This window comes from Pyxicephalus adspersus, chromosome 5, assembly GCF_032062135.1.
Source record: "Pyxicephalus adspersus chromosome 5, UCB_Pads_2.0, whole genome shotgun sequence".
Taxonomy (NCBI): Eukaryota; Metazoa; Chordata; class Amphibia; order Anura; family Pyxicephalidae; genus Pyxicephalus; species Pyxicephalus adspersus.
The window spans coordinates 98,590,388-98,599,660 of record NC_092862.1 but is presented as its reverse complement, the minus strand read 5'-3'; the positions used below and the strand labels follow the sequence as shown (position 1 = coordinate 98,599,660).

Here is a 9,273-nt window from a genome sequence, read left to right as displayed (position 1 = left end):
GCTAGTTCTTAAAGAACCAGGGTCTGCACATTTGACAGCTGGTAGCAGGGAGCTGCTCACTGACACCTCTATTAATTCTCTATGGGACTACTGCACAGAAATGCTACTTACATTTTCAGGACATGAGATTGGTTACTTATTTAAAAATATTATCCCAATTTATATTCATGTTCATTCAAATATATTTATATTTAATTCTTTTCTTTTGATTTCACTTTCATCAAAAACAATACATAGCACAACACAGAGTAGTAGAAACATTGTTAGTTCTTGCTTCGCTTTAAAACAGAAAAGAACTGAAGTTTTAGGTATACCTCATTGGTCATTTTGAAGTTTATCTGGACAGACAGTTATGTTTTTCATAAAAATGAGTCAAATAAAGATGAGACAAATTTACTATTCTTGAAAAATAAGTGATGACACCACTATGCATAAAATACAGTTGTGTTCCTAAGTGTACATACCCTGGCAGAATCAAAACACAAATTTGATTTGCTTTTAATGGAATTCAAATGAAACTATAAGGCTTCACAGAATAGCACAACCTTTGGGAAATAATGAGATTGTCCCTGTTCGACAGTTTGCATACCCCTAGTTGTTAATACTGTGTATTGCCCCCTTTACCGTCAATGGTGGCATGCAGTTTTTTGTGAGAGTTGTGGATGAGACGTTTGATTTTCTCAGGTGGTAAAGATGCCAATTTTTAGAAAAAAGGCCTCCAGGTCCTGTAAATGTTAGGATTTCTTGTATAAGCTGCATGTTAAAAGAGCCCCATAGTGGTTCAATGATATTGAGGAGACAGTGATAGCCACTACAGTACCTTATCTTTTTTTTGCTGTAGCCATTAAAGCGTCTACTTGTGTTTTACCCTAACGTCATGTTGGCAGATCCAAGTGTGTCTAGACTGATATAAATGCATATTTTTCATTCTCCTGATTTGAACAATTTAAGAACCTTATTTTGAAGGTCCATTGACAGTTATTTTGATCAAGCAGCATCAACATAGCTCTAAATGAATTTAAATTGACTTTACATCAATTATTACAATAAAAAGGTTAAAAGCCTGCACACTTTCCCTTAGTACCATTTAATTGAAAGCAACGTGTCAGATCATACACAAGGTCCTACACAATAAATCAATTGTTTTGTCTGAACATACCCCCGAAATAAAATGAAAGTTGTCTGCATTATTAGTTATATTTTCCAAAAAATTGCAATATATATAATAAAGCAGACAAGCTTACAGCAAACTGTTTTTCCCCAGTTTATCTTTGTATAGTTATGCGTTCCTCCCCTCTGCCTTTGTAACATGAATGGATGAAAATAAATTTGGTCCTAATTGCAAGCAGTCTGGCTCCAGATGTTGCTTATTGGTTTTTATGGGATTGATGACTGTCATTTTTCTCCCATGTACATAAATGATCTTAAAATGATTATGAAGTCTCTATAATTCTAGTTGGGTAATATTGGTTGAATGATTTCATAATTTTACATAACAAGGAAGTAAATGTATCCTCTTAGAGAGTTAATTCTCTGAACCAATGGCTTATGATTGGTACCAATAAAAACAGAATTTACTAAATCACCCTACAAATATGGTAGTGTGATTGAATAGTTCTGTACTTGGTATAAAACTGGTAAATAGAAAGTAACTATGAAATCATGTTTTCAGCAGCCTTACTGTGATCAAATATAATGGTAAAATAGAAAAGGCTCTCCAGCTCTGCATAATATGTAATGTAAGGTTGCATGACCACAGGTTGTAAAGCACAGCCAATATTTTCCCCGGTCCAGCCATTCAGGACCTATCCCCTACATTTCTTTCAAGGTACCCTGGATTTGGGTCTGTCACTGTGCAACTAACCAGTGAAAGAAACTATCTGACATTATTATCTGCTTGGTAAATTTTACGTAAGATTCTTTTGTTATTTGAAACACTACCTAGCAGATTCAGATATATTTTTTACTGTTCAAAGTAGCTCTCATATACTACCCTTTACTACCTAGTTGACTGTTTAGCCTAAGTATAAAATGTTAGAAATGTCAAATACATAAAAGGGCCTAACTATCAAGCAAAGGTTGGGAGTAGAAAAAGTGAAAAGACAATTTGCTCAGTTTGATTGAGCACACCTAGAACCAATGTCTAGGAAACATATTTTATTATAGCTGTATTAGTGAATGGGTAAACTGTAGGACCAAGGTCTAGTTGGCCAGACCAATAGGCTTACTGCAGCTATTTTTTTTTATCTCAGTACTTGTCTACATGCCTCAGTATGTAACTTGTGTTCTTACACAAGAAAATTGGTAAATAATATTAATACATAATATATCATTTATCAGACCCAGAAGTTTTTACACACTGATAAAATCAGTTTCATCATCTAGACAGCCTTTGGCTGTGTACACATGCTGCAACTCTGCATCACTGAGTGGAATGCCTTTGTACCACTCATGCGGTCCATGCTCCATCTCAGAGGCCCACCGCCTCCTCCTGCTGCCTGTCAGTACTTCATTCACTAAAATTGTATTACACACCTCTGGGTGGCATTGACGATGCACTACACTCAGCTCTAGATGCCAGTTACCAATGTGGTGGATGCTCCATCTCATGGCCCTCCGCCTCCTCCTGCTGCTGCTGCCTGTCAGTACTCTATTCACTAAAATTTTATTACACACTTTTGGGTGGCATTGACGATGCACTACACCCAGCTCTAGATGCCAGTTACCAATGCGGTCCACGCTCGGTATCGGGGAGCCCAATGCCTCTTCTTGCTTCCGCCTGTCAGTAGTCCCTTCACTAAAATTGTATTACACACTTCTGGATGGCATTGACAATGCACTACACCCAGCTCTCCATGACACTTACCAATCCAGTCTTCCTGGCGATAGCTCACCAGAGGCCACACACTGCTACTGCTCTCACTAGCCCACACTCCGTCCCTGGTCCTCCATCCTTTTGCCTAATGTTACCGCGCTACTTCTCCACAAATTTATGGTTGGCATTCCTAACACATGTTATAAAGGTCATGATGCCAGCTAGCAATGTGGTCTCCTGCTGTGTTTACTGCAAAGACTGCTGCTGGTGGGTTGAGTTAACAGGTAGAGCCACCCTTTCTCAATGTCCTAATGTTTATGCTGCCCTCTGTCCTCTGTACATCACGCAAAAATCCTATTTGCCTGCTGTCACTTTACCTTCTATTTAACTTTCGGTTCGCCCAAATTTTGCTGACCCATCGGAAGTTCAAGGGCATTTTCACAAGACTATCATAGGCCTTCTCGCTCATCTCTACTATGAACCAAGTGATTTTTCACCAAGATGAAGTCAAAGAAAGAAATCATGCTCAACCAGCGTTCATGACCTTGGGAGAAAAAGGGCATTCCAAGCGTGTACACTGATGTGAAAATGTGCCCCAAATAGAAAAAAGTTAAATATGACGCTAATCGTCTCAGAACTGTGGCATTGTTCTCATTAATAAAAAAATTTCTCATTGCGCAAGAGGTGGTTGAGTGGTGAATGTGATGTACAACTAATCCACTGTGCTCTGCATGCATGGGTTTGAAACGTGTCCTCATCAAGCCTTTCCCCAATAAGGGCACCTTTTTCTATACTCTGCGGAATGGAAATGGAAAAGATTTTTGTATTTTCAGCAAGAGTCACAGAAAATGTATAGGATATTAAACTTAGCAAGAGTTGCCAAAAGTGCTGGGGAACAAACAATGATATTGCAGGTAGTCTTCTGGTAGAAACTATACCATGGCCAACCATTTTCCAAGAATGCAGTCTTACCAGTTTCTTTTGCCTGAAAACGAACCCAAAGAAAGGCACTGCTGAGAGTTGAACTCAGGATCTCCTGTTTACTAGACAGGCGCTTTGACCAACTAAGCCACAGCTCCAGACTACACCGTCAGGAGGGCACACAGTCCGGGATTTATTGCTAATAAAGTGGCCGAAAAGCTGAAAGAAATGAGAAACGGATACCTACTTTGCAGATTTTCACTTTTCTTCCTCCTGTGAAGTTGGAGTTCATACTCGCAGAACAATATTGCAAATATGACAAGATCTGAAGGACACCAAGGATGTCTTTTTTATAAACATTTAGTTATGGAAAAGCTCATAGCCTAGGGGAAACCATGGGACCTATTAATGCTATTTTTCACACAGTCCGGGATTTATTGCTAATAAAGTGGCCGAAAAGCTGAAAGAAATGAGAAACGGATACCTACCTTGCAGATTTTCACTTTTCTTCCTCCTGTGAAGTTGGAGTTCATACTCGCAGAACAATATTGCAAATATAACAAGATCTGAAGGATACCAAGGATGTCTTTTTTATAAAAATTTAGTTATGGAAAAGCTCAAAGTCTGGGGAAACCATGGGACCTATTAATGCTATTTTTCCTTTAAGTTACGCAGAGCTTGTGATCTATAGCTAGGAAAAATATTGGAACTGCAAAACAATGGAAAAGACAAACAACAAAAAGTCACTGTTTTTTGACACCTTCTCCCATCATAAAATGAGACATAAAAATAGAAATAGAAGAAAAGTAAGTAAAAGATGGGACCTGTTAATGCTATTTTTCATTTAAGTACTTGTGATCTATAGCTAGGAAAAATATTAGAACTGCAAAACAATGGAAAAGACAAATGACTAAAAGTCACAGTTTTTGACACTTTATTCCCATCATAAATTTTTAATCAATACTTGAAAAGGCGTTTAAGAATGTTAGTATGTGCGCCTTTGTATAAACCATGTGTTGCCTTGCTAACACTTGATTCCACCCTTGGCAAACTGGAAGAATGAGGCCTGATTCACGCACTGAATTTATGGCATGGAAGCTGTCTTGCTTTCAGAGTTGATGAATGAAATGGTGGTGGTGCCTTTAAACCAAGTGATTTTTTCTTCAAGATGAAGTCAAAGAAAGAAAGCATGCTCAACCAGCGTCCAAGCCTTTGGGAGAGAAGGGGCATTCTAAGCCTGTCTACTGACGTGAAAATGTGCCCCAAATAGAAGAAAAGTAAAATATTACGCTTTTTTCCACAGAACTGTGGCATTGTTCTAACTGAGACATAAAAACGTCTCCAGTCGTGGATGAGGTGGCCGCGTGATTAAGGCTAATCCATTGTGCTCTGCATGCATGGGTTCGAATCCCATCTTCATCGAGCCCTTTCCAAAGAAGTGCAGTCTTTTCTACGCTCTGTGGAATGGAAAAGTTCCTTGTGTTTTCAGCAAGTGTCCCAGAAATTGTATAGAATGTTAACCTTAGCAAGAGTTGCCAAAAGCGCTGGGGAACAAACAATGCTATTGCAGGTAGTCTTCTGGAAGAAACTATGCCATGGCCACCCATTTTCCAAGAATGCAGTCTTACCAGTTTCTTTTGCCTGAAAACGAACCCAAAGAAAGGCACTGCTGAGAGTTGAACTCAGGATCTCCTGTTTTACTAGACAGGCGCTTTAACCAACTAAGCCACAACGCCGGAGTACACCGTCAGGAGGGCACACAGTCCAGGATTTATTGCTAATAAAGTGGCCGAAAAGCTGAAAGAAATAAGAAACGGATACCTACCTTGCAGATTTTCACTTTTCTTCCTCCTGTGAAGTTGGAGTTCATACTCGCAGAACAATATTGCAAATATGACAAGATCTGAAGGACAACAAGGATGTCTTTTTTAAAAAAATTTAGTTATGAAAAAGCTCAAAGTCTAGGGGAAACCATGGGACCTATTAATGCTATTTTTCCTTTAAGTAAGCAGAGCTTGTGATCTATAGCTAGGAAAAATATTGGAACTGCAAAACAATGGAAAAGACAAACGACAAAAAGTCACTGTTTTTTGACACTTTCTCCCATCATAAAATGAGACATAAAAATAGAAATAGAAGAAAAGTAAGTAAACGATGGGACCTGTTAATGCTATTTTTTCTTTAAGTACTTGTGATCTATAGCTAGGAAAAATATTAGAACTGCAAAACAATGGAAAAGACAAATGACTAAAAGTCACGAATGCAGTCTTACCAGTTTCTTTTGCCTGAAAACGAACCCAAAGAAAGGCACTGCTGAGAGTTGAACTCAGGATCTCCTGTTTACTAGACAGGCACTTTAACCAACTAAGCCACAGCGCCATACAAAAAGTCACCGTTTTTTGACACTTTCTCCCATCATAAAATGAGACATAAAAATAGAAATAGAAGAAAAGTAAGTAAACAATGGGACCTATTAATGCTATTTTTCCTTTAAGTACTTGTGATCTATAGCTAGGAAAAATATTAGAACTGCAAAACAATGGAAAAGACAAATGACTAAAAGTCACTGTTTTTGACACTTTCTCCCATCATAAATTTTTAATCAATACTTGAAAAGGCGTTTAAGAATGTTAGTATGTGTGCCTTTGTATAAACCATGTGTTGCCTAGATAACATGTCTACTGATGTGAAAATGTACCCCAAATAGAAGAAAAGTAAAATATGACGCTCGTTTCCACAGAACTGTGGCATTGTTCTAACTGAGACATAAAAACTTCTCCAGTCGTGGATGAGGTGGCCGAGTGTTTAAGGTGATGGACTGCTAATCTATTGTGCTCTCCATGCATGGGTTTCTTTCCATTCTCATCGAGCCCTTTCCAAAGAAGTGCAGTCTTTTCTATGCTCTGTGGAATGCAAAATCTTGTGTTTTCAGCAAGTGTCCCAGAAAATGTATAGAACGTTAATTTTAGCAAGAGTTGCCAAAAGCGCTGGGGAACAAACAATGCTATTGCTGGTAGTCTTCTCGTAGAAACTATGCCATGGCCACCCATTTTACAAGAATGCAGACTTACCAGTTTCTTTTGCCTGACAACGAACCCAAAGAAAGGCACAGCTGAGAGTTGATCTCAGGATCTTCTGTTTACTAGACAGGCGCCTTAACCAACTAAGCCACAGCGCCGGAGTACACTGTCAGCAGGGCACACAGTCCATGATTTTTTGCTAATAAAGCATCCAAAAGGCTAAAAAAAATTGGGAAGATACCTACCTTGCAGATTTTCACTTTTCTTCTTCCTGTGATTTTGGAGTTCATATATTTTAGTTATGTCAATAAAAAAGTTTAGGGGAAACCATGGGACCTATTAATGCTATTTTTCATTTAAGTATGCAGAGCTTTTAATCTATAGCTTGGAAAAATATTAGAACTGCAAAACAATAAAAAAGACAATTCACTAAAAGTTTTTTGACATTTTTTCTAGTCATAAATTTTTTTTGAATAAAGACATCCAAGACCATTCAATATTCAAATAACAAGTATATATCAACTGAATAACAATTTATGTAAACAATACAATCTTATGGCCTCTTGGAGGTCAAAACCTTTTTCAATTTTGTGAAACCAAATTTAAGCAAATCCTAATTAAACAACAAAAGACAGTGAGGGAGGGGAAAATATTGGGAGGGGGGAAAATAGGGGGTTGTTGTGTCATCACATATATGTACACATGCCTTAAAATACAAATTTTGCAGGTACAACTAAAGATTCCTTAACACTGTTGAAGTGCGAGATTATCTGCAGACCAAATAAACTGTTCCAATAAAAACGTTTATGTATATTTTTGGCTTTAGAGGTTTCATCAGTCACTACCAAATCTTTTATAGCTCTGATATAATTTATCCTGTGTTTCTATTGTTTCAGGGTGGGTGGCGCTGTCTTTTTCCATAATGCCAGGATACATGCCTTTGCAGGATTTATTAAGTGACGTAATAAAGAAAAACGGTACTTTTTCCTAGACATGGTGGAGACATGAAGCACAGCCTGTTCTGGTTTATTATGAATAGATACTTAACTGTAAGTTTTTTTTTATTGTATTTTCTACCTTTTTCCAGAAAGGCTGCAAATGTATGTATGCAGCTCCAAAATATGTGCAAAAACGTATCTGGATCCTTTTCACAACGCCACCTGAGAAATCTAGTATGGGGGTACATCTTTGCTAAAATAATTGGAGTTCTGTATTATCGTGTAAGTATTTTAGTTTCTTGGTACTGGTTACTAATAGATACCTTGTGACCAATATAGTTTTTCTCTCCGCTGTTCCGAAAAAGGATTGTTGTAATTCCCTTTCCTACCCATCAACATATGTGGGTGTGCACCCAGAATATTGTGTCAATACCAACTGGTATGTTTAAGATAAATACCTCTCACTGGACCTTCTGCTGCACATGTTTGCTTCAACGCAGTGTGTAGCCAACTAAATTGTTGTGGGGTAGGCAAGGAGTGTAAAAAATGTTTAAGTTGTAAAGTTCCCCATGGCTCTAGATTTGGCAGCAAATATTCACTTTGTAATTTGGTCTCTGATATCCATGCACCAGAAGTAATAAATTGCTTAGCTCAGCTAACCCCCTTCCGTCTCCAAAGCCGGAAGATGGGATCTGTAAAACTAGGTGTAAATTCTGTATGACCTAAAACAGGAAACATCGGGGACAGATACAGGGCCTGTATCCAATTGAGGAGCCTTGGTGGGATGCCTATATGGAATAATACCTGTCTAAGATAAGCCCTGACTAATAAAGACTATTTGTTTGCGAGTTCTAATTATCCGAGCTTCTAGTTCTGGTGTATGTTGGTGCTTATGTATACTTTCTAACATATATAACTCTTGCAAGAGATTGTTGAACCTCGCTTGCCTTCTTTCTTTGCTTTATGGCCCAATTGTATAAAGAGACCCCTTATAACACATTTCACAATCACAAAATCATCAAATTACACAATCAAATGGGCCTCCCAGACCACCATGGGGTTAGGAACCGAAGAAGAGTTGTTCGGAAAATATTCCCAAAGTTCCCTTTCTACCATTTGACAAGAACAGGATTTGCAGATTTACAGCCTGTAAATCAGATTCAGGAGTTATGGAAACCGGTGCATGGTCAGAAAATGTATCTGTATCTATCGCAGAAAATTGAACAATATGAATTTCACTAAAAAGAGATCTATGCGTGAGTAGGTTTTATGTACAGGGGAATAAAATGAGTAATCTCATTCTGTAGGATGTTGGAGCTGCCAGATATCAACCAATTACTGTGCATGCAGAAGTTTCTCCTCCTATAAGAACCGCACCCCGTAAAATCCTCCACCATGTCCAGGACTGTCTCTAGAAAATGTAATTGATCTATATTGGGTGAGTATATAGTAATAAACATGTAAATTATTTTGCCAATCAAGCCCTTGACCATCAAATAACTCCCATCTGGATCTGACTGCAGGTCTCCTAAGGACCAAGGTAATGACTTAGAAATAATAATACTGACTCCCCTGGACT

The 9,273-nt window shown here is 38.1% G+C and overlaps 4 non-coding genes across 4 annotated transcripts; all 4 read right to left on the bottom strand.

Moving 5' to 3' along the window:
* Positions 1-3,820: 3,820 nt before the first annotated feature.
* TRNAT-AGU (transfer RNA threonine (anticodon AGU)) lies at positions 3,821-3,894 on the bottom strand. The gene has a single exon. It is a non-coding gene; the product is annotated as a tRNA-Thr (tRNA).
* A 1,503-nt stretch (positions 3,895-5,397) lies between these two features.
* On the bottom strand, positions 5,398-5,472 carry TRNAT-AGU (transfer RNA threonine (anticodon AGU)). Its single transcript has one exon. It is a non-coding gene; the product is annotated as a tRNA-Thr (tRNA).
* A 569-nt stretch (positions 5,473-6,041) lies between these two features.
* Positions 6,042-6,115, bottom strand: TRNAT-AGU (transfer RNA threonine (anticodon AGU)). Its single transcript has one exon. It is a non-coding gene; the product is annotated as a tRNA-Thr (tRNA).
* Positions 6,116-6,840: 725 nt separating this feature from the next.
* TRNAT-AGU (transfer RNA threonine (anticodon AGU)) lies at positions 6,841-6,914 on the bottom strand. The gene has a single exon. It is a non-coding gene; the product is annotated as a tRNA-Thr (tRNA).
* Positions 6,915-9,273: the final 2,359 nt, after the last annotated feature.